Source organism: Pseudophryne corroboree, chromosome 6, assembly GCF_028390025.1.
Source record: "Pseudophryne corroboree isolate aPseCor3 chromosome 6, aPseCor3.hap2, whole genome shotgun sequence".
Lineage (NCBI taxonomy): Eukaryota > Metazoa > Chordata > Amphibia > Anura > Myobatrachidae > Pseudophryne > Pseudophryne corroboree.
Genome location: NC_086449.1, coordinates 754,300,311 through 754,324,794, shown reverse-complemented (window position 1 = coordinate 754,324,794; position 24,484 = coordinate 754,300,311). Strand labels below are relative to the sequence as shown.

At 42.7% G+C, this 24,484-nt stretch overlaps 3 pseudogenes; 2 read left to right on the top strand and 1 right to left on the bottom strand.

Annotated features, from left to right (window-relative positions):
• Positions 1 to 1,462: 1,462 nt before the first annotated feature.
• Positions 1,463 to 1,582, bottom strand: LOC134936896 (5S ribosomal RNA; annotated as a pseudogene).
• A 4,323-nt stretch (positions 1,583 to 5,905) lies between these two features.
• Positions 5,906 to 6,025, top strand: LOC134936895 (5S ribosomal RNA; annotated as a pseudogene).
• Positions 6,026 to 10,895: 4,870 nt separating this feature from the next.
• Positions 10,896 to 11,015, top strand: LOC134936894 (5S ribosomal RNA; annotated as a pseudogene).
• Positions 11,016 to 24,484: the final 13,469 nt, after the last annotated feature.

Genomic DNA, 24,484 nt, shown 5'->3' with positions numbered 1-24,484 from the left:
AGGGTGTCAGCCGTCCCCTAAACAGTTTTACAGCATTGGTGAGATGCTGTATAAGATTAGATAAGTATGGGTAGATAGGGGTGATGGCGACCAGCTGGTGTTTTTATATACCACAATACTTAGCGGACTAGTATCATAAATAGAGGACTGGATTAAGGAAAAAACTCCTTTTTATGTAAAAGAGAAATAACAATTTATTTTATCAATAAAAAATATATATATATATTTTACACTTGCTTTTCTAAAAGATACATATAAAACCGATTCCTCTACAGATATAAAAAATGTATTAAAACGGATTATATAGTAAAAAGCAATTGTATAGAATATTTTAAGACATAAAATGGAAAGAGATAAAAATGTTTTTTTTTTAAATTTTTGTAGTTAGTAAAAAGCAGCTTAACTTAGGGTGGAAGGTCATACAGGAGATCCCAACGCGTTTCGTCTATCTGACTTCATCAAGGGGTAGTGACTGAATGATCCCAGTGGGCTTAAATACCCACTGATGAGGAGCTACTGGTTATGACATCACTTCCTGTCTGTTATTGATGAGAAGATGTATTTTACATACAATTTATATTAAAACATAAAAAACAATGATGGAGCAGTATAATGAATGACATGGAGAGGCTTCCCATGTTTTTAGTGCAAAAACGAGTATTATAACTTTGTTTTAACAGTTTAAATGAGTAGTTTGTGTTAAAAGGCGCACTTCCGCCACACTTCCGGTTTCGGCGGGACTCCAGTGCGCATGCGCAGATGCCCCACTTCCGGTTTCGCGTCTCCGGAGTGCGCATGTGCAGACGCCGCACTTCCGGTTTTCGCGTCTCATTCACTGTGGGTGTTCGGGACTTCATGCCCCACTTCCGTTCTGACAGTTCAGACGTTTCTAGTCCCCACTTCCGGTTTGTAAGTCCGGAGTCACATGATGCTTGATCTTCTTGTGAGGGTGTTTGGGAGAGTTCTATGTTTGAGCGGTGGCCATTTTATTGAAGTCCCTATACGCGGACAAGTATTCTCCATACATATTTCCCATTGACATGAAATAAACGGAAATAAACATTCGTTAGTATCAATGTACTTTAGGTATTGTCAATAAAGAATCATGATACATTTCTTGCGTGGATTGTGTCCACTGTCCACTCTTATATGTGAGGCATAGTATTAGATTAATAAATGGCATTTTTCTTATAAAAAATGGCAGAAGGAAAAACGGACTTTATAATCTAGTTAAAATGTCATATGTTATTTATAAGCAGATTATGGATATTTTTTATATCATATATACATAACAGGTGCAACTGTGAGGATATCTATATTTACTAGTGCATATATTTAAACATCATATATGTGCTTTTGATGACAATTAGTGATCTGTGCTTAATTATGTGCTCAATTGGTAGGAGAATCATACGTATTGCATAAGTAAACATGTTTAGACACTTTCGAGTTTTTAAACCATTTTTTACAGTACTTTATCTTCCCAGGGGGTCACCCTCTTGGTACTGTTAAAGCCCAACACTGCTTAGCTTCCAAGATCGGACGGGCTTGGGCGTGGAGCCAGTGTGGTATGACTGTATCTTATTGGTTATGATAAACACACTCATTTCTGTGTCAAAATGTTTTTATTTTCATGCTCACGTATACATTAGTTTAGTGTTGTAACAGTCGTGAAATAAAATATGAAGATATCAATGACCTTATAGGAAGGGGGCAATTTCATAGCCCTCATTAAATCCTGCCGGGTGCATCGTGTTGAGCTGGTAAATCCAAAACATTTCTCTTTGGGACAGTTTAATCGCCAAGTCTCCGCCTCTTTCTCCAATTTGTACATGTTCTATTGCTTTAAACGATAGGTCTTCTGGGTTTGATTTATGTTCCAAAAGGAAATGTCTGTAGATGAGGTGGGTATCGAGCTTGTTTTTGATGCTCCTGATGTGTTCCTGAATTCTTATTTTGAGTATGCGCTTCGTTTTCCCCACATACTTCTTCTTGCATGTGCACTCCAATAAATAGATGACTGAGCTGCTGTTGCAATTGAGAAATTCCTTAATCTTGAATTCTTTAGCATTTCCGGAGTCAGAGAAAGTTTTCCTGTTTGGGTTGAAGAATTTGCAGATGTTGCATCGTCCGCATTTGAAAGATCCCGTGCACTTCATAAATGTTTGGGAGGTTTTTTCTTTGTTGGTGTTGCATAACATACTTGGTGCAAGGTGGTCTTTGAGACTTTTGGATTTGCGGAATACTATCTGTGGTTTTTCCGGCAGGATTTCCTTTAGTACAGGATCCATGAGCAGGATTTTCCAATGTTCCCTGAGGGATGTTTTAATATGATTCTCATGTTGGTTAAATGTGGTAATGAATGCAGTTGACTCCTTCGGGGCTTCCTTCTTTTTGTATTCTAGAAGGTCTTCTCTTTTTAGGGTGTTTGTTCTTACAGTAGCTTTGTCCAGTATTGATTTCGGGTATGACTTATCCTCAAAGCGTTTTCTGTAGATGGCTACCTGTTCATTGCAGTCCTCTTTCCTGCTACAGTTCCGTTTTATTCTATGGAACTGAGAATAAGGGATGTTATCCTTCCATGTTTTTGCGTGGCTGCTTTGATAATGTAGGTAGCTATTTTTGTCTACCCCTTTGATGAAGTTCCTGGTTACCACTGATGAGCCTTCGCCTATTAGTACAAGGTCCAAGTACTCTATAGAGGTTTTACTTGTATTGTACGTAAAGGTAAGATTCATATCATTGGTTTTTAAAAGATTAAAAAATTCCATAAAAAGTTCCAGACTGCCATCCCATATTATTAAAATGTCATCAATATAGCGTTTGTATAAAATCACATTATTTTTGTAAAATCGGGTATTGTACACATGAAGTTCCTCCCATTGTCCCATAAATAGGTTTGCGAAACTCGGTGCAAATATCGTACCCATCGCGGTCCCACAGCGTTGAAGATAAAAGCTCTCTAAGAATTTAAAATAATTTCGGCTTAAGATAAAATTCATCACATCACAGATAAAAGATCTTTGTGTAATTGTGAGGGTGGGGTCTTTGTCTAAAAACTCCTTGCAAGCCTTAATACCTTTAGAATGCTCGATGCACGTATACAGGGACTGGACATCTAAAGTAATCCATAAAAAGGTGTCCTTCCATTCAACTGATTTCATCAGGTTCAATACCATAGCGGTGTCTTTAAGGTAAGAAGGTAATTCCTTGACATATGGGTTTAAGAAGACATCCACATATTCAGATAGTTTCGATGTTAGGGAGTCAATACCAGCGACAATAGGTCTCCCTGGGGGATTCAAGAGGTTTTTATGAATCTTCGGTAAATAGTAGAAAATGGGGGTAATAGGACTAGATTGCATTAGGAATTGGAATTCTTCCTTTGTGATACTTCCATTCCGGAGTCCTTGTGTGAGGAGTGATCTCAACTCTTCTATATAGGCATCCTTGGGATCATTCTGTAGTAGTTCATAGGATGTGGTATCTCCTAATAGACGATGAGCTTCTTTCACATAGTTGTCTCGATCCAGAATAACTAGTCCTCCCCCTTTATCAGCCGGTTTTATCAATATTTCCGAATTTTTCTGTAGTTTCTTGAGTGCCTCTTTTTCTCTATTAGTGAGATTTTTTGTGGCCACTGGTGCAAGATTGGTGTCGCATAAATCTTTTTTCACCAAATCATAAAATATACTGATATGGTTGCCTTTAGATTCGATCGGATAGTATTTCGATTTGCGTTTCAACCCAGACCTTGATGCTTCCTCATAGTTCGTGATGATGGCATTGTCCTTACGTGCAAAATGTCTTTTGAGTGTAAGCTTACGGATAAATTTGTTTAGGTCTATAAATGTCTCAAATTTATTCAATTTCTCTGTGGGTGCGAATGAGAAACTACAGAAAAATTCGGAAATAGTGATAAAACCGGCTGATAAAGGGGGAGGACTAGTTATTCTGGATCGAGACAACTATGTGAAAGAAGCTCATCGTCTATTAGGAGATACCACATCCTATGAACTACTACAGAATGATCCCAAGGATGCCTATATAGAAGAGTTGAGATCACTCCTCACACAAGGACTCCGGAATGGAAGTATCACAAAGGAAGAATTCCAATTCCTAATGCAATCTAGTCCTATTACCCCCATTTTCTACTATTTACCGAAGATTCATAAAAACCTCTTGAATCCCCCAGGGAGACCTATTGTCGCTGGTATTGACTCCCTAACATCGAAACTATCTGAATATGTGGATGTCTTCTTAAACCCATATGTCAAGGAATTACCTTCTTACCTTAAAGACACCACTATGGTATTGAACCTGATGAAATCAGTTGAATGGAAGGACACCTTTTTATGGATTACTTTAGATGTCCAGTCCCTGTATACGTGCATCGAGCATTCTAAAGGTATTAAGGCTTGCAAGGAGTTTTTAGACAAAGACCCCACCCTCACAATTACACAAAGATCTTTTATCTGTGATGTGATGAATTTTATCTTAAGCCGAAATTATTTTAAATTCTTAGAGAGCTTTTATCTTCAACGCTGTGGGACCGCGATGGGTACGATATTTGCACCGAGTTTCGCAAACCTATTTATGGGACAATGGGAGGAACTTCATGTGTACAATACCCGATTTTACAAAAATAATGTGATTTTATACAAACGCTATATTGATGACATTTTAATAATATGGGATGGCAGTCTGGAACTTTTTATGGAATTTTTTAATCTTTTAAAAACCAATGATATGAATCTTACCTTTACGTACAATACAAGTAAAACCTCTATAGAGTACTTGGACCTTGTACTAATAGGCGAAGGCTCATCAGTGGTAACCAGGAACTTCATCAAAGGGGTAGACAAAAATAGCTACCTACATTATCAAAGCAGCCACGCAAAAACATGGAAGGATAACATCCCTTATTCTCAGTTCCATAGAATAAAACGGAACTGTAGCAGGAAAGAGGACTGCAATGAACAGGTAGCCATCTACAGAAAACGCTTTGAGGATAAGTCATACCCGAAATCAATACTGGACAAAGCTACTGTAAGAACAAACACCCTAAAAAGAGAAGACCTTCTAGAATACAAAAAGAAGGAAGCCCCGAAGGAGTCAACTGCATTCATTACCACATTTAACCAACATGAGAATCATATTAAAACATCCCTCAGGGAACATTGGAAAATCCTGCTCATGGATCCTGTACTAAAGGAAATCCTGCCGGAAAAACCACAGATAGTATTCCGCAAATCCAAAAGTCTCAAAGACCACCTTGCACCAAGTATGTTATGCAACACCAACAAAGAAAAAACCTCCCAAACATTTATGAAGTGCACGGGATCTTTCAAATGCGGACGATGCAACATCTGCAAATTCTTAAACCCAAACAGGAAAACTTTCTCTGACTCCGGAAATGCTAAAGAATTCAAGATTAAGGAATTTCTCAATTGCAACAGCAGCTCAGTCATCTATTTATTGGAGTGCACATGCAAGAAGAAGTATGTGGGGAAAACGAAGCGCATACTCAAAATAAGAATTCAGGAACACATCAGGAGCATCAAAAACAAGCTCGATACCCACCTCATCTACAGACATTTCCTTTTGGAACATAAATCAAACCCAGAAGACCTATCGTTTAAAGCAATAGAACATGTACAAATTGGAGAAAGAGGCGGAGACTTGGCGAATAAACTGTCCCAAAGAGAAATGTTTTGGATTTACCAGCTCAACACGATGCACCCGGCAGGATTTAATGAGGGCTATGAAATTGCCCCCTTCCTATAAGGTCATTGATATCTTCATATTTTATTTCACGACTGTTACAACACTAAACTAATGTATACGTGAGCATGAAAATAAAAACATTTTGACACAGAAATGAGTGTGTTTATCATAACCAATAAGATACAGTCATACCACACTGGCTCCACGCCCAAGCCCGTCCGATCTTGGAAGCTAAGCAGTGTTGGGCTTTAACAGTACCAAGAGGGTGACCCCCTGGGAAGATAAAGTACTGTAAAAAATGGTTTAAAAACTCGAAAGTGTCTAAACATGTTTACTTATGCAATACGTATGATTCTCCTACCAATTGAGCACATAATTAAGCACAGATCACTAATTGTCATCAAAAGCACATATATGATGTTTAAATATATGCACTAGTAAATATAGATATCCTCACAGTTGCACCTGTTATGTATATATGATATAAAAAATATCCATAATCTGCTTATAAATAACATATGACATTTTAACTAGATTATAAAGTCCGTTTTTCCTTCTGCCATTTTTTATAAGAAAAATGCCATTTATTAATCTAATACTATGCCTCACATATAAGAGTGGACAGTGGACACAATCCACGCAAGAAATGTATCATGATTCTTTATTGACAATACCTAAAGTACATTGATACTAACGAATGTTTATTTCCGTTTATTTCATGTCAATGGGAAATATGTATGGAGAATACTTGTCCGCGTATAGGGACTTCAATAAAATGGCCACCGCTCAAACATAGAACTCTCCCAAACACCCTCACAAGAAGATCAAGCATCATGTGACTCCGGACTTACAAACCGGAAGTGGGGACTAGAAACGTCTGAACTGTCAGAACGGAAGTGGGGCATGAAGTCCCGAACACCCACAGTGAATGAGACGCGAAAACCGGAAGTGCGGCGTCTGCACATGCGCACTCCGGAGACGCGAAACCGGAAGTGGGGCATCTGCGCATGCGCACTGGAGTCCCGCCGAAACCGGAAGTGTGGCGGAAGTGCGCCTTTTAACACAAACTACTCATTTAAACTGTTAAAACAAAGTTATAATACTCGTTTTTGCACTAAAAACATGGGAAGCCTCTCCATGTCATTCATTATACTGCTCCATCATTGTTTTTTATGTTTTAATATAAATTGTATGTAAAATACATCTTCTCATCAATAACAGACAGGAAGTGATGTCATAACCAGTAGCTCCTCATCAGTGGGTATTTAAGCCCACTGGGATCATTCAGTCACTACCCCTTGATGAAGTCAGATAGACGAAACGCGTTGGGATCTCCTGTATGACCTTCCACCCTAAGTTAAGCTGCTTTTTACTAACTACAAAAATTTAAAAAAAAAACATTTTTATCTCTTTCCATTTTATGTCTTAAAATATTCTATACAATTGCTTTTTACTATATAATCCGTTTTAATACATTTTTTATATCTGTAGAGGAATCGGTTTTATATGTATCTTTTAGAAAAGCAAGTGTAAAATATATATATATATTTTTTATTGATAAAATAAATTGTTATTTCTCTTTTACATAAAAAGGAGTTTTTTCCTTAATCCAGTCCTCTATTTATGATACTAGTCCGCTAAGTATTGTGGTATATAAAAACACCAGCTGGTCGCCATCACCCCTATCTACCCATACTTATCTAATCTTATACAGCATCTCACCAATGCTGTAAAACTGTTTAGGGGACGGCTGACACCCTATTACTCATAAGGGAGTGTTTTTTACATATAAGTATATTTAATTTCAGGTGTTGTTTTCCCCCACATGTGGCGCTTTACTCATATTGTTTACATTTAAGACTGGTCAACTGTTTAGCTGCCTGGTGCTGTGGTCTAAAAAACACCCAAAAATTATGTTCAGAATTAATGAACGCACCAACAAAAGAAATGACTGGTGCCAGAAAATATTTAGCGAAGACAAAGTGACTGACATCCCAACTCCCTCCAGGGACTTGGATGATCTGTTTTGGGACATGGAGAGACTCCTGGTAAAAGAAATTAAAACATGGTGGGACATAAAAGGTTTGGAACATTATATATCAGTCAACAGAGTACCGAGGGGACTGAGACTAGTGAAACAACCCACCATTGGAACATCTGATCCAGAATTCATGGAAAAATGGGACTCCACCCTACACACGTGCTCAATAAATTTAATGAAATTGTTGATTGCCGAAAGGAGAAAGAATGTCCCTTCCATTGAGAAAGACATAAAGGAGAAGGAAAGTGAACTAGAACCTCACAAAACCAAAGAGGACTACAGAATCAATGAACAGGTTCTTAATAAGAAATTAGAACGTATAGAGGAAGAAGTCATACGGGGTAAAGAAAAAAAGTTTCTTCGTGACAAAGAGGACTATGACAATGGTAAAACAAAGAATTGGAGCAGATTTACCGCTACGAATACACATAATCGTGGGAACCAAGTGTGGAAAACGGTACCACACAGAGGCAGATCTAACACCAGAAAGGATTCTCACCATACACAAAAGATCAAGACACAAAATAAATATTCTACTCTACGAAGATTAGGATCAACAGACGAAAAAGTTTTTTTATCACCACGCCTAGGAGCACGCCCAAAAAATACGTTGAGAGGCACATTACAAGAAGAATCAACACATGCATCCCCTTTAAAAAGGCCCCATGCAGAAGAAGAGGAAAACGGGGCGGCAGGAGGGAAAGAATACAACACCAAAAGGAGGAATGTACAGCACTAGTCCCTGAGGAGCAGGGCATCTTCAACATTTCGAAACATGCACTAACAAATTATGAAACTTCATTATTAAGTAAAGGTTTATCATTCGCACCCACAGAAAAATTGAATAAATTTGAGACATTTATAGACCTAAACAAATTTATCCGTAAGCTTACACTCAAAAGACATTTTGCACGTAAGGACAATGCCATCATCACGAACTATGAGGAAGCATCAAGGTCTGGGTTGAAACGCAAATCGAAATACTATCCGATCGAATCTAAAGGCAACCATATCAGTATATTTTATGATTTGGTGAAAAAAGATTTATGCGACACCAATCTTGCACCAGTGGCCACAAAAAATCTCACTAATAGAGAAAAAGAGGCACTCAAGAAACTACAGAAAAATTCGGAAATATTGATAAAACCGGCTGATAAAGGGGGAGGACTAGTTATTCTGGATCGAGACAACTATGTGAAAGAAGCTCATCGTCTATTAGGAGATACCACATCCTATGAACTACTACAGAATGATCCCAAGGATGCCTATATAGAAGAGTTGAGATCACTCCTCACACAAGGACTCCGGAATGGAAGTATCACAAAGGAAGAATTCCAATTCCTAATGCAATCTAGTCCTATTACCCCCATTTTCTACTATTTACCGAAGATTCATAAAAACCTCTTGAATCCCCCAGGGAGACCTATTGTCGCTGGTATTGACTCCCTAACATCGAAACTATCTGAATATGTGGATGTCTTCTTAAACCCATATGTCAAGGAATTACCTTCTTACCTTAAAGACACCACTATGGTATTGAACCTGATGAAATCAGTTGAATGGAAGGACACCTTTTTATGGATTACTTTAGATGTCCAGTCCCTGTATACGTGCATCGAGCATTCTAAAGGTATTAAGGCTTGCAAGGAGTTTTTAGACAAAGACCCCACCCTCACAATTACACAAAGATCTTTTATCTGTGATGTGATGAATTTTATCTTAAGCCGAAATTATTTTAAATTCTTAGAGAGCTTTTATCTTCAACGCTGTGGGACCGCGATGGGTACGATATTTGCACCGAGTTTCGCAAACCTATTTATGGGACAATGGGAGGAACTTCATGTGTACAATACCCGATTTTACAAAAATAATGTGATTTTATACAAACGCTATATTGATGACATTTTAATAATATGGGATGGCAGTCTGGAACTTTTTATGGAATTTTTTAATCTTTTAAAAACCAATGATATGAATCTTACCTTTACGTACAATACAAGTAAAACCTCTATAGAGTACTTGGACCTTGTACTAATAGGCGAAGGCTCATCAGTGGTAACCAGGAACTTCATCAAAGGGGTAGACAAAAATAGCTACCTACATTATCAAAGCAGCCACGCAAAAACATGGAAGGATAACATCCCTTATTCTCAGTTCCATAGAATAAAACGGAACTGTAGCAGGAAAGAGGACTGCAATGAACAGGTAGCCATCTACAGAAAACGCTTTGAGGATAAGTCATACCCGAAATCAATACTGGACAAAGCTACTGTAAGAACAAACACCCTAAAAAGAGAAGACCTTCTAGAATACAAAAAGAAGGAAGCCCCGAAGGAGTCAACTGCATTCATTACCACATTTAACCAACATGAGAATCATATTAAAACATCCCTCAGGGAACATTGGAAAATCCTGCTCATGGATCCTGTACTAAAGGAAATCCTGCCGGAAAAACCACAGATAGTATTCCGCAAATCCAAAAGTCTCAAAGACCACCTTGCACCAAGTATGTTATGCAACACCAACAAAGAAAAAACCTCCCAAACATTTATGAAGTGCACGGGATCTTTCAAATGCGGACGATGCAACATCTGCAAATTCTTAAACCCAAACAGGAAAACTTTCTCTGACTCCGGAAATGCTAAAGAATTCAAGATTAAGGAATTTCTCAATTGCAACAGCAGCTCAGTCATCTATTTATTGGAGTGCACATGCAAGAAGAAGTATGTGGGGAAAACGAAGCGCATACTCAAAATAAGAATTCAGGAACACATCAGGAGCATCAAAAACAAGCTCGATACCCACCTCATCTACAGACATTTCCTTTTGGAACATAAATCAAACCCAGAAGACCTATCGTTTAAAGCAATAGAACATGTACAAATTGGAGAAAGAGGCGGAGACTTGGCGAATAAACTGTCCCAAAGAGAAATGTTTTGGATTTACCAGCTCAACACGATGCACCCGGCAGGATTTAATGAGGGCTATGAAATTGCCCCCTTCCTATAAGGTCATTGATATCTTCATATTTTATTTCACGACTGTTACAACACTAAACTAATGTATACGTGAGCATGAAAATAAAAACATTTTGACACAGAAATGAGTGTGTTTATCATAACCAATAAGATACAGTCATACCACACTGGCTCCACGCCCAAGCCCGTCCGATCTTGGAAGCTAAGCAGTGTTGGGCTTTAACAGTACCAAGAGGGTGACCCCCTGGGAAGATAAAGTACTGTAAAAAATGGTTTAAAAACTCGAAAGTGTCTAAACATGTTTACTTATGCAATACGTATGATTCTCCTACCAATTGAGCACATAATTAAGCACAGATCACTAATTGTCATCAAAAGCACATATATGATGTTTAAATATATGCACTAGTAAATATAGATATCCTCACAGTTGCACCTGTTATGTATATATGATATAAAAAATATCCATAATCTGCTTATAAATAACATATGACATTTTAACTAGATTATAAAGTCCGTTTTTCCTTCTGCCATTTTTTATAAGAAAAATGCCATTTATTAATCTAATACTATGCCTCACATATAAGAGTGGACAGTGGACACAATCCACGCAAGAAATGTATCATGATTCTTTATTGACAATACCTAAAGTACATTGATACTAACGAATGTTTATTTCCGTTTATTTCATGTCAATGGGAAATATGTATGGAGAATACTTGTCCGCGTATAGGGACTTCAATAAAATGGCCACCGCTCAAACATAGAACTCTCCCAAACACCCTCACAAGAAGATCAAGCATCATGTGACTCCGGACTTACAAACCGGAAGTGGGGACTAGAAACGTCTGAACTGTCAGAACGGAAGTGGGGCATGAAGTCCCGAACACCCACAGTGAATGAGACGCGAAAACCGGAAGTGCGGCGTCTGCACATGCGCACTCCGGAGACGCGAAACCGGAAGTGGGGCATCTGCGCATGCGCACTGGAGTCCCGCCGAAACCGGAAGTGTGGCGGAAGTGCGCCTTTTAACACAAACTACTCATTTAAACTGTTAAAACAAAGTTATAATACTCGTTTTTGCACTAAAAACATGGGAAGCCTCTCCATGTCATTCATTATACTGCTCCATCATTGTTTTTTATGTTTTAATATAAATTGTATGTAAAATACATCTTCTCATCAATAACAGACAGGAAGTGATGTCATAACCAGTAGCTCCTCATCAGTGGGTATTTAAGCCCACTGGGATCATTCAGTCACTACCCCTTGATGAAGTCAGATAGACGAAACGCGTTGGGATCTCCTGTATGACCTTCCACCCTAAGTTAAGCTGCTTTTTACTAACTACAAAAATTAAAAAAAAAAACATTTTTATCTCTTTCCATTTTATGTCTTAAAATATTCTATACAATTGCTTTTTACTATATAATCCGTTTTAATACATTTTTTATATCTGTAGAGGAATCGGTTTTATATGTATCTTTTAGAAAAGCAAGTGTAAAATATATATATATATTTTTTATTGATAAAATAAATTGTTATTTCTCTTTTACATAAAAAGGAGTTTTTTCCTTAATCCAGTCCTCTATTTATGATACTAGTCCGCTAAGTATTGTGGTATATAAAAACACCAGCTGGTCGCCATCACCCCTATCTACCCATACTTATATATATATATATATATATATATATATATATATAGAAGATAGGGTGACGGCGGCACTCAGAGTCTTTCACAACGAGGTGAATCAAAGCAAATAGTGCATTTATTGTCAACGTTTCGGGGGACGGACCCCCTTCCTCAGGACACTGCAGTGTCCTGAGGTGGGGGTCCGTCCCCCGAAACGTTGACAATAAATGCACTATTTGCTTTGATTCACCTCGTTGTGAAAGACTCTGAGTGCCGCCGTCACCCTCTCTTCTGCATATTGGGGCCACCATACCCCTAGGAGGGCACCAGAGCGATACCCCTACGGGGACAGCGGAGTGCCGGGCTGCTTCCATGGACTATATATATATATATGTATATATATATATATATATATGTGTATATATGTATATATATAGGTATATGTATATATATGTATATGTATATATATATGTATATATTATATATATGTATATATGTGTGTGTATATATATATATATATGTGTGTATATATATATATTGTATATATATATATATATATATATATATTGTGTGTGCATATATATATATATATATGTATATATAAAGGTGTGTGTGTGTATATAATATATATATATATATACACACACACACGTGTGTATGTGTGTGTATGTATGTATATATATATATATATATATGTGTGTGTGTGTGAATATATATATATGTGTGTTGTGTATATATATATACGTGTGTATATATAATACATATATATATATGTATTATAGACATATTTATCATAGGCGTGCGCACGGGGGGGTGCCTGGTGCACACAGGTAACCCCTAATGTCCAGCACCCCCTCACACACGCCTGTAGCTGACTCATTACTGAGCATGCAGTTCTATTCCTGACTGTGACTACACTGTACGCCCGCACACGCTCTACGCCCGGCAGCACTGACAGCCCGCTCTCTACGGCCATCCGCCCGCACAGACTTCCTGCGTGCACACCCGCTCTCTACACCAGCGCCCGTCATCCACCCGACCCTTCCCTCTATACACTCGCCCTCTATGCCCGGTCAGCATGCCCGGCGACAGACATGCCGCTGCAGGGGCAGTAGAGGGTACATTTGTCAGCAGCACCTGCTACCGGAACACACATGTGAACAGGACTGCACCCACAAGTAATGTATAATGTGTGTTATATAATGTATTTGGAGGGGCACCATGTGTCACATAATGTGTTTGGGGGCACTGTGTATTATATAATGTGTTTGGAGGGTACTATGGGGTCTATTCAGGCCGGGCCGCAGCCGCTCATTCGCACGTGGCGTAATGTGAATTTTGCCTCATACCGTGTGACGTAATGTGAATTGCGGCTCATACAGTGTGGCGTAATGTGAATTGCGGCTCATACAGTGTGGCATAATGTGAATTTTATCTCTGGGTGTGTGGCGCAATGTATATTTTGGCTCATACTGTGTGGCGTAATGTAAATTTTGGCTCATACCATGTTACGTAATGTGAATTTTGTCTTATACCATGTGGCGTAATGTGATTTTTGGCTTATACCATGTGGCGTAATGTGAATTTTGGCTTATACCATGTGGCGTAATGTGAATTTCGTTTCATATCGTGTGGTGAAATGTTCATTTTGACTCATACTGTGTGGTGTAATGTGAATTTTGCACCAAGGCACACCACTCTCTGGTTCCGCCACTAGGTCAAGGATAGGTTGGGGAAGTGTAAGTAACGATAGGATGCAACGGCAGCTAGGACTCAGGGTTATGCCTTAGCGGACAGTCAGTACCGTCCAGTGGTCGCACCATTATGTTTCATTTTATTTCTCTGGGGTGTATTATATCTACTTGTATTATTAGGAACTAGGGAGAAATTAGATTACGACAACTGTATTAAAAAAACTTTGATTAAAAAATATTGTATATTATTGTTTTTGTGTAAAATATGCAATAATAATAATAAATATTCCATTTAAGATGGATTAGTCTGAAAGATTCTTTCAAATTTACAACCTAATTGTAATTTTCTTTGTAGTGATTGAAGACGCTATGATTTTAATTTTAAATCTTAGGGCCCCCCTGTCTTAAGTACCCCAGGCCCCCCGAGGCCTTAGTCCAGCTCTGGTTCTAGAGCATTACAAACTCAGCCTATAAAATGATATATCGAAACTGACAGGTTAGTACTTTATCTCTCTCCAAACTTTAATAAATCTACCCAAAAAAAATGACCTTTGGAAACCTGAAACACATAACTAGAACACACACCCATGTTTACTTAAGATAAAAGTGAACACTCCTTAAATTTGTAACTGGGCACCCAATTATTATAATATCCCTATATTGAAAACCTTAATTATGTTTTGAGAAAGTAGGAGGTTGATAAATACAAAAAAAAATCACCCTACTGTAAAACAATTTCCATGCCGCCCACTGTACATTGGTGCCTGTAGGTGGTGTCAGATCAGTACTCTAAAAGGCAGCGCTCTTGTACTGTAGCTACAAAAATGTCAGCATCCATAGAGCTTCATCACTCCCATGGTGCCAAAGGACAGTAAAGAGGGAATGATGTATACTTGTCGTCAGGGAGCTATCTAGCCAAAAAAAGAAAAAAAAACATAGCTTGAAGCTTGGTCAGATCTTCTGCTGGGCATAAACTCTACAATTATCTGCCTGTTCCGCCTGATGTCCGTGCATTGGCCAGATAATTGTAGCGTGTATGCAAGCGACAGATCCAGTAATATCGATCAGTCGGACAGAATGTCCCTCTGATTCGGTATTTTGAAAGTGTCCAGTCGGCCGCATCGTGCAGTGTATGCCCTGCCGCGGTCAACCAACAGACATTCCCCTGCTCCTTCACATAAGATAGAGTGCCGCTATATAGGGACATACACTCTGGGAGATCTTACAGTATATGCCTGTGATATCTGCACTGTCAGATAAAATGCCTGTCGATCTGACAGGCATTTTATCTGTACGTGTATGACCGGCATTAGTCGCTTCAATTGGACAGATGCTTATGAACTACAGTAATGCTAGCATTTTCTCTAGCTGAAAAACTTTTTTTTTTCCCATTATTTCTCTTTACAGTGACCAACTTGTGGTTAATATAGACCACAAAGATGATCACAGGATCCGGCTCCCAGCTTTGCTCTGCATGTCAGAGCAGAGGAGGAGCAGGGGAAAGGGGGGAAGCCTGCTTAATGCCATCTCCAGATAGCGTTGTTATCACAGGGCTCCCGGCCCCTCCTCCCCACACACACACCCACACAGTATTTTTACACAATTGCTCTTAGTAAATTTGAGCAGATACAATTTCCCATTACAAGAATGGGAAATGTGATCTGCTTACTTAATTAAAGGGCTTGGAGTATATTCAGGTGATACTAAACTATTGTGAAAAGACAGGGAAAACACCCTTTTTAACATTTTAGTCAAACTAATCTTGATAAATATGCCGTTAAGGGTAGACACTGCACAAAATGGCCGGGGTCATATCTGTTGAGACATGTAACTACCTGCTCTTGTTCCATATAAACATTTGGTTCTGTACAGCAAAACATGTCTGAATATAGGAATGCAGTATACCTAACAGTTTCTTCTAACACAAATTTCTTTTTTCCATTTTTCGGCTAAATAACACAGGAGAGATGTAATCATTAGGTGGGAAACTACATTTTTCTCATAGAAGTAAACACAAAGAGAAACATAGCAGAAAACAGCAAATGGGTGCGATCAGCCCGCAGATAAATCACAGGTTTGTTAGATTTGCATCACTATACATTTTAAGTGCAGCGGGAGGGCTAAGAAAAACACATTTAAGGCCAGGAATGCCATGGAAACATATTCTCTGTACTTTCTGCAAACTTTTATTAGGGAGGCACAATGGCAAACAAGTGTGACGTTTGAGGCGAGAGCCCAGCCGGCTAGGAGGCGGAGCCGTTCACTGCAGGTGAATATATACTCCGTGAAATCAAGGATTCTGTATTACAAGATAGAGGGTTATTGCTCATTTACTGCACACACTTTCTTTCAACAAATTACAACTGAATGCATTAAAGGGCAAAACCAACCTGGCCGGGTGGGCGTGCAGGAGGTAAGTAAATGGATCCAGGGGCTCATGGGCACCACACAGCCTGCACTGGCGATGCTCCCAGTGATGGAAACTTGGAAATCAGGGTCAATTGCTAGCTATGTGTGATAGTGGCGGTGCGGTGAAGTGCCTGCTGCCGTGCAGGTGTAGACTCACTACTTACCAGGCACCGCACCCTCTCACCTTCAGGTCGTGGAAACTCCGAAAGACCTGGAACTCCAAATGGATGCGGACACGATGACCTAGGGGGAAGGAGATTGCTGAGTGCCGTTCCTCCTAACTGCAGACCAAAACTCCCTCCGAAACTAAGGGAAATAGAGCTTTCGGGCTAGGTGAAGGTCATCCTCGGCACTCGGCCTCAGGTGTAAATTCAACCTTGCACCTGCGTGCAAGGTTCACCGTTCGCCCTGAAGGATGGAAGACAGATAGGGACAAACTCACACAAAAAGAGACACATGGACAGAGATGTTTCTCACCATCACACGTCTTGCACGCTGAACTTCTCCTTCCTCGCTTACATGTCCCTGTAAGGAGATAAGAACCACACTACCGTGCAGGGCCTACCTCTATCCTGGTGTAACACCGCTACACTAACTACAACAGCAGAGCCCTCAAACTAACTCTGTGTGTGTGGTGCAACAAAACTAAACCAACAATTCTACAACTTGGCCCTGCACGAAAACACAATACGAAACGATACGTGAAGATATGTTTGATGGTGCTGTCCCTTCAATGAACCGCCTCTCACTATGTCGCAGACCCTACCTATCCAGAGCTGGTCGGCTCTTCATTGTCCCTGGATGCTATTGCAGCTATGAGTGTGGAGCTGGACCGCTCCTCCACACAGGGGAAAAAACTACTTTAGATTACTGGGAAGTGGGCATCGTACAGCCTACCCACCTCCCCATACACTAATTTACCAGGGGCTCAGGCCCAGCGGGCCAGTCTACTTTAGGCACGTTGTGGTGGCCTGGGCCTAGCGCCCAGTACCTCCCTTATTCACCCACAGGGGGAGCACTTATTAACTGGGCCTAGTGCCCCCTAGCTGTGCCTGCCAACTACCCACGGGCCTAGTGCCCGCCTAATGTGGAGCCAGATGGGTGACTTGGGCCTAATGTCCAGGATCACCTTATTCCCCTAATGGGCCACACTTACACTAGGGCTTAATGCCCTCTATTGCAGGCACAGGCCTAATGCCTGATATTGGCCATGGGCCTAGTGCCCGCCTACTGTGCCCACAGGCCTGTGGCCTGACTGTCCCCATGGGCCTAATGCCCGATCTCTGGTGCTCTAGGGAGAGGGAAGGGGTGACAGGTGCCCTCACCGAGGGCCTACCTGTCCCAGTGGGAGAGGCACCAGGGGGGTGCTTTGTTTGCTGCTTTTCATTCCACCCCTGGTTGCCTGTCCGGTCCGCATCCTCACTCTTCTGCCGCTGTCCCATTCTGGCCTCCTATTTGCATCCAGCCTCCGGTGCCTGTCTTCTTTGTTGATCGCGGTGTCTTCTCTCTTCTGTTGCTGGATCTCTTCACCCGGCTTCTCTACGCTCCGGCTGCCGCGCTTCTTCTGCCACTCCCTGGAGGCGCCTGGGGCAGTTCTTCTGCCACTCTGATGTCAGGGGGGGGGGGGGGGCAGGCGCGGTGAGCTTCGATTGGCTCACTGCGGTCGCTTCCCATTGGCTGCCACTCCACGAGCCAAGATTGGCTCACGGAGGACACCAGTTTTGAAAGGCTGTGGGTGGCGCTTCCAATTGGCTGCCGAATTGGCGCCAAGTTTGAAGCGCCGCTTTCGCGGCACTGCCTGTCGCCGTACTTTGACCGGCACTGGGGTGGTGTGTCTTTCCCCAGCGCCTGTCAAAGTACACCTCCGCACCTTGCAGGGGACGCAGATCCACAGCACTCCACCGCTGCGGCCTCGATGTGCCCTGCAATACAGGGCACATCTCCAAATATGCAGTACAGAAATAAGTAGGATTTGTTGAAATTATCGCTGCTATAAATCTAGGAGCTATATCACTCACATGTGCCTGCAACTTTGACGGCAGATAAGAACCACTTGGCCCATCTAGTATGCCCCTTTTTTTTACCGGATTTTTATCTCAAACCTTATTTGATCCTTTTTTTTTGTAAGGATATGTCTATCCCATGCATGTATAAATTGCTCTACTGTCTTAGCCTCTACCACCTCTGATGGGAGGCTATTCCACTTGTCCACTACCCTTTCTGTGAAGTAATCTTTCCTTAAATTTCTCCTGAACCTCCCCCCCTGCAGTCTCAGTGCATGTCCTCGTGTCCTATTGCTTCTCTTTGTTTGAAGAATGTTTCCCTCCTGGACTTTGTTAAAACCCTTGCTATATTTGAAAGTTTCTATCATGTCCCCCCTCTCCCTTCTCTGCTCCAAACAATACATATTGAGGATTTTTTAGTCTCTCTGGGATTGTGACTGGGACTCACAGGCTATTACATGTGCTTCTGTGTGCAGGCAGATTTAACTAGTAACATTTTTCTTTAAGTAACCCAGGGCGGGATGTACTAAAGCAAAAATGCTGTAAAACCCCCGAAAACGGGGGTTTTACAACATTTTCATATTTACTAACACTCTACCGCCGCGTTTTTGGCGTCCAGGGTTATCGCCATCTCTGGATGGCGATACCCTATAGAAGCCTATGGGCTTCTTTTCGCCGACCGCCGCAACCCGCCGACACCGTCGACATCGCCACAGACGCCTCCCCCCCTCCCCCCCAGCTTACCTTCCTCCAGGCTGCCCTGGACCCGGAAGGTAATCTCCTCCTCCCCCTAGCAACGCAGCCGGACGTCCTTCCGGCTGCAGGGGGGAGGAGGCGCCGGGGGCAGCCTGCTGCTGCTTCCCGGCATCTAGCCTGTGTGGGGACCCCTGGGAGGTGACGGAGACCCCCCGCAAACCACCTAACAGGTATCTCGGGGGGGCCTCCGTCACCGCATCGCGATGTTGATCGCATATGTTGGTACATATGCGATCAACATCGCTGCGGTAACCGGCGAGGGGCGGCGATGTATGTTAATACATCCCGCCCCCAGAGAGTAACCTGGGCATTGAAAGTGACAGTAAACTGGTCCAGTTTTCCCATGTAGTATGTATAAGTTCTAAGGGCTGGATTCAATTATGCATTGGCAGCTCGCGTTTCACATTCTCCAGTCAGATACGGGAGGCTGATTCTGAATGCACCTCCATAGGATGTGAGTATAATCAGCCTTCTGACTGAGAGCCTAATTCATACCTGATTGCAGCAGCAACATCTTTCTCTAATGGGCAAAACCATGTGCCCTGCAGGTGAGGCAGACGTGCGGTGAGCTAAATGGCTCAGGAGGCACTGGCTAACCCCAGAGCCAGATTTACATGCAATATATGAGCCAAAGGGTACATCTGGGCATTATACACAGGTGTAGCATTATAAACTCCTGGAAATCTGGTGAGTTTTGATTAGAGATGTGCGGAAAGGATACATAGGTGAGGCACTGCCTCACCTGCCATAGACTTTTTACTCCAGAGTTTGGGCTATAAAAATTATTAGAATAATGCAAAGAAGATATTTCAAACAAATTATCAGTATTTTTCATATATTTTATTCGGTCTAAACGCTGGTTTAAACGTAAGTATGACAGGAAAGGCTCTGCCTCACCCCACTGCACGTCACTGCGAGATATAACATGTGCAGAGAGAGTTAGATTTGGGTGGGTTATTTTGTTTCTGTGCAGGGTAAATACTGGCTGCTTTAATTTTACACTGCAATTTATATTTCAGTTTGAACACACCACACCCAAATCTTACTCTCTCTGCACATGTTATATCTGCCCCACCATGGGCACATGATTTTGCCCATCAGAGAAATCATTTGCTGCTGCGATCAGGTCTGACTTAGGCCCTGAGACATAATGTGTGAAGCCATCGGAACTGTTCCTTGTCTGCTATAGGAATAGCTGAGCCTGCATAGAGGGCCTTATTCAGAGTTGATCGCAGCAGCAAATTTGTTAGTAGTTAGGCAAAACCAGCGGGGTAATTCCAAGTTGATCGCAGCAGGAAATTTTTTAGCAATTGGGCAAAACCATGTGCACTGCAGGGGGGGCAGATATAACATTTGCAGAGAGAGTTAGATTTGGGTGTGGTGTGTTCAATCTGTAATCTAATTTGCAGTGTAAAAATAAAGCAGCCAGTATTTACCCTGCACAGAAATAAAATAACCCACCCAAATCTAACTTTCTCTGCACATGTTATATCTGCCCCCCCTGCAGTGCACATGGTTTTGCCCAATTGCTAACTTTCTTGCTGCTGCGATCAACTCAGAATTACCCCCCAGGTGCGGAGGTGTACTTTGACATGCACAGTTCTGACCTGATTGTAGCTCTGCAAAAAACACTAGCGAGCGATTAGGTCTGAATTACCCCCATGTGCACTGCAGGTGGGGCAGGTATAACATGTGCAGAGAGAGTTAGATTTGGGTGGGGTGTGTTCAAACTGAAATCTAAATTGCTGTGTAAAAGTAAAGCAGCCAGTATTTACCCTGCACAGAAACAAAATAACCCACCCAAATCTAACTGTCTCTGCAAATGTTATATCTGCCTCCCCTGCAGTGCACATGGGGGTAATTTAGACCTAATCGCTCGCTAGCGTTTTTTGCCGAGCTACAATCAGGTCAGAACTGCGCATGTGTATGCACCGAAATGCTCAGGCGCGCTGCACAGGTACAAAGCAGTTCGTTGCTCTGCGATGGTTTGTGCGAAGAATCCATTCGCACGGGCGATCGCAAGGTGATTGACAGGAAGAAGGCGTTTGTGGGTGTCAACTGACCGTTTTCTGGGAGTGGTTGGAAAAATGCAGGCGTGTCCAAGCATTTGCAGGGAGGGTTTCTGACGTCAATTCCGGTCCCGGACAGGCTGAAGTGTTGGCAGCGGCTGAGTAAGTCCTGGGCTACTCAGAGACTGCACAAAATCGGCTGCACATGCGATTGCATACTTGCACAGCTACAATACACTCCCTGGTGGGCGGCGACTATGTGAACGCAGGACTGCAAAAAAAAACCTAGGGAGCGATCAGGTCTGAATCAGCCCCATGGTTTTGCCCAACTGCTAACAAATTTGCTGCTGCGATCAACTCTGAATTACCCCCTGAGATTTATGAATCACACATTTTCTGCCACCAAAGGGGTAATTACCAAGTAAAGGCATTCCTTGTTTTCCCTTTCCATGGTCTGCAATCAATTTTATTATAACCTTAGAGGGATGTAGTATGAGTGGCCGGCGGCCAGGATCCAGGGGGCCAGCATACCGGCGCCGGGATCCCGCCCGCGGCATACCGACAGCTGGGCGAGCGCTAATGAGCCCCTTGCGGGCTCGTTGCGCTCGCCACGCTGTGGCCACTTTATTTATTCTCCCTCCAGGAGGGATCATGCACCCCCAAGAGGGAGAATATGTGTCGGCATGCCGGCGGTCGGGATCCTGGCGCCGGTATGCTGGTCGCCGGAATCCCGGCCAGCGGCATACTGAGGACCACCCCCTTAGAGAGATTGGCTGCTATCTTGAATAACTCAGAGACACTTCCCCTCAGTCTTGTGCCTGAATTTACTTTGTTGTATAAATTATTTTTTATCCCTTTTAGAACCTACTGAACTTTTTAATAATGACCCTGAGCCACCTACTAAAACATTGCTTTATTTTTCAAATTTCTTGTCTGATTATGTTACTGTCTTTGTATATTACTAGGTGACTCATCGCGCTCTATGGGCGCTCTTCACACCGTTGCAAGGGGCGTAGCCACTTGTGACGGGAAGGGGGCGGGGGAGTGGTGGTCGCGGATGGGGGAGGGGGTCCGGATTGGCTGTTGGTGGGGGAGTGGGTGCCTCAGGTGGTGGAGGGCAGGTGTGGGGCTGTTGTGAATGGGGGAGGGGTTCCGGAGGTGCTGCGGGTGGGGTAGGGACTGGTGCCATGGGTGGTGTAGGGGGTCCTGACACCATTTTATGACCCACACACAATAATGCCTCTTACAAATGATGCCACAGAGTAAGGCTTCTAATTACTTTTAAATTACATGCCTGTTGTCAGGGGTCTCTTGCTCATTGCCATGGGTTTTATGCGCATTGCCAGGGGTTTAATGTCCATTGTCAGGGGTTTCATGCGCGTTGCCAGGGGTTGCATGCGCATTGCCATTGGTTTAATGTCCGTTGCCAGGAGTTTATTGTCCGTTGCCAGGGGTTTAATGGGCGTTGCCAGGGGTTTAATGTCCATTGTCAGGGGTTTCATGCGCGTTGCCAGGGGTTAAATGTCCATTCCCAGGGGTTTAATGTACATTGCCAGGAGTCTCCTGCGCGCAGCCCCAGTAAAGTATGGGAGGGTGGATGCGGGCATAATTAATTATACTGCTAGCCTCCACATAGATGCGCTGGGGGTTGCGGAAGCGTTTCCGTACATTGCAGTGTAAAAACAAAAACCTTGAACTGGCCGCCGCTGAGGAGACAGGCGCTAGATGTGACCTCTGGTGTCAAATGTGACCTCTAGCGGTTGTCCTTGGCGGCGGACATTTTTGGTGGTTCTTTTAACACAGCAGTGTACGGAAGTGCTTCCGCAGCCTCCAGCACGTCTCAAACTACTGCGGGGGTGCGGCGGCTAGCGTTACTGGGTGGCTGGTTCCATGGGTGCTCCTCATTGCCCGTGGGTGCTCAGGCCTGGGAGCACCCATGGATATATTAGCCCAGTTCTGTGACTCTGACTCTGCCCAGTGTTGTGACTCCGCCCAGCGTTATACACTGATATATCTTGACACCGGGATCCCAACCAGCACAATCCTGACATATTCTCCCTCTGTGGGTGTCCATGACACCGATAGAGGGAGAATAAATTAGTGTGCTGAGCGTAGTGAGGCACCATGCCCGCAGCGTGGTGAGCGCAGTGAGCCCACAAGGGGCTGCGTTGCGCTCTCCCCCCTGTCGGGATTCTGCCAGTCAGGATCCCGGTGTCGGTATTCTGACCGCCGGGATCCCGTCCGGTGGGATCAAGTACTGATCCCACATAGGAGATGGATGATGAAATCCCTGGGGCTCATTCTGAGTCACAGGCAAAGTGGTTGTAGTGGCGGGCATCTGCACATTACAACTGAAGGATCCTCTTCTTTGACAAGTCCGCATTCTCAGAAGGTCTTCAGGGCAGTGAACCTTGTACATCCCAGGTTAAGACTTGTAGAACTCTCCAGCAGGTCTCCTAGCCTATAATAGATGCTTTACCCTTAAGGCGCCATATGCCTACTGGTACTGGGATGCCACCAGGACTTATGCCACTGGAGGTAGTACAAGCTTAACCTGGAATGGCGGTATAGAAGAAGACAATAAAACTAAACTAAAAGATGAAGACTAGGAAATACAAGGCAAGAGAAAAGACAACACTGCGGAGAGGAAGGAGACCAAAAGCATGAGAAATATGTTTGGCGTGTTTGCTGTATGTAAAAAAACTTGCTGGTCCATGCGAGTCAGACTCAGCCCAACTACAGGTAAATATTACCAGTAAAAGTTGCAGAGACAAGTCGAATGCTTCCAAACAGTGCCCTAAGGGCCTGATTCAGACCTGATCACTATTGTACGATATAGCACAGCGTCCGATTATCACATGCATATGCACCGCAATGCGCAGGCATGATGCTAAACAGCGACAGGACGGTGCAAACATTTCTATCGCAAGGCGTTCGCATGGTGATTGACAGGAAGCGGACGTTTGTGGGTGGTGACTGACCATTTTCTGGGAGGGTGTGTGACGTCAGCCCCGGACCCGATCAGCCTGTTTATATCGCATTGTAGGAGTAGGTCCTGGACTACGCACAGACTGCACAGTATGGAAAATTAATTTGATGGTGAGTGAGTTGCGCACGGATTTGCAGAAGGCCACTGTCTGGCAAAGTTTTCACACGGCGTACACATGAATTCGCACACTTGCACGGGGCGGGTTTTCACTCTCCCTGGGCGGCGAATATCTGATCGCAGCCCTC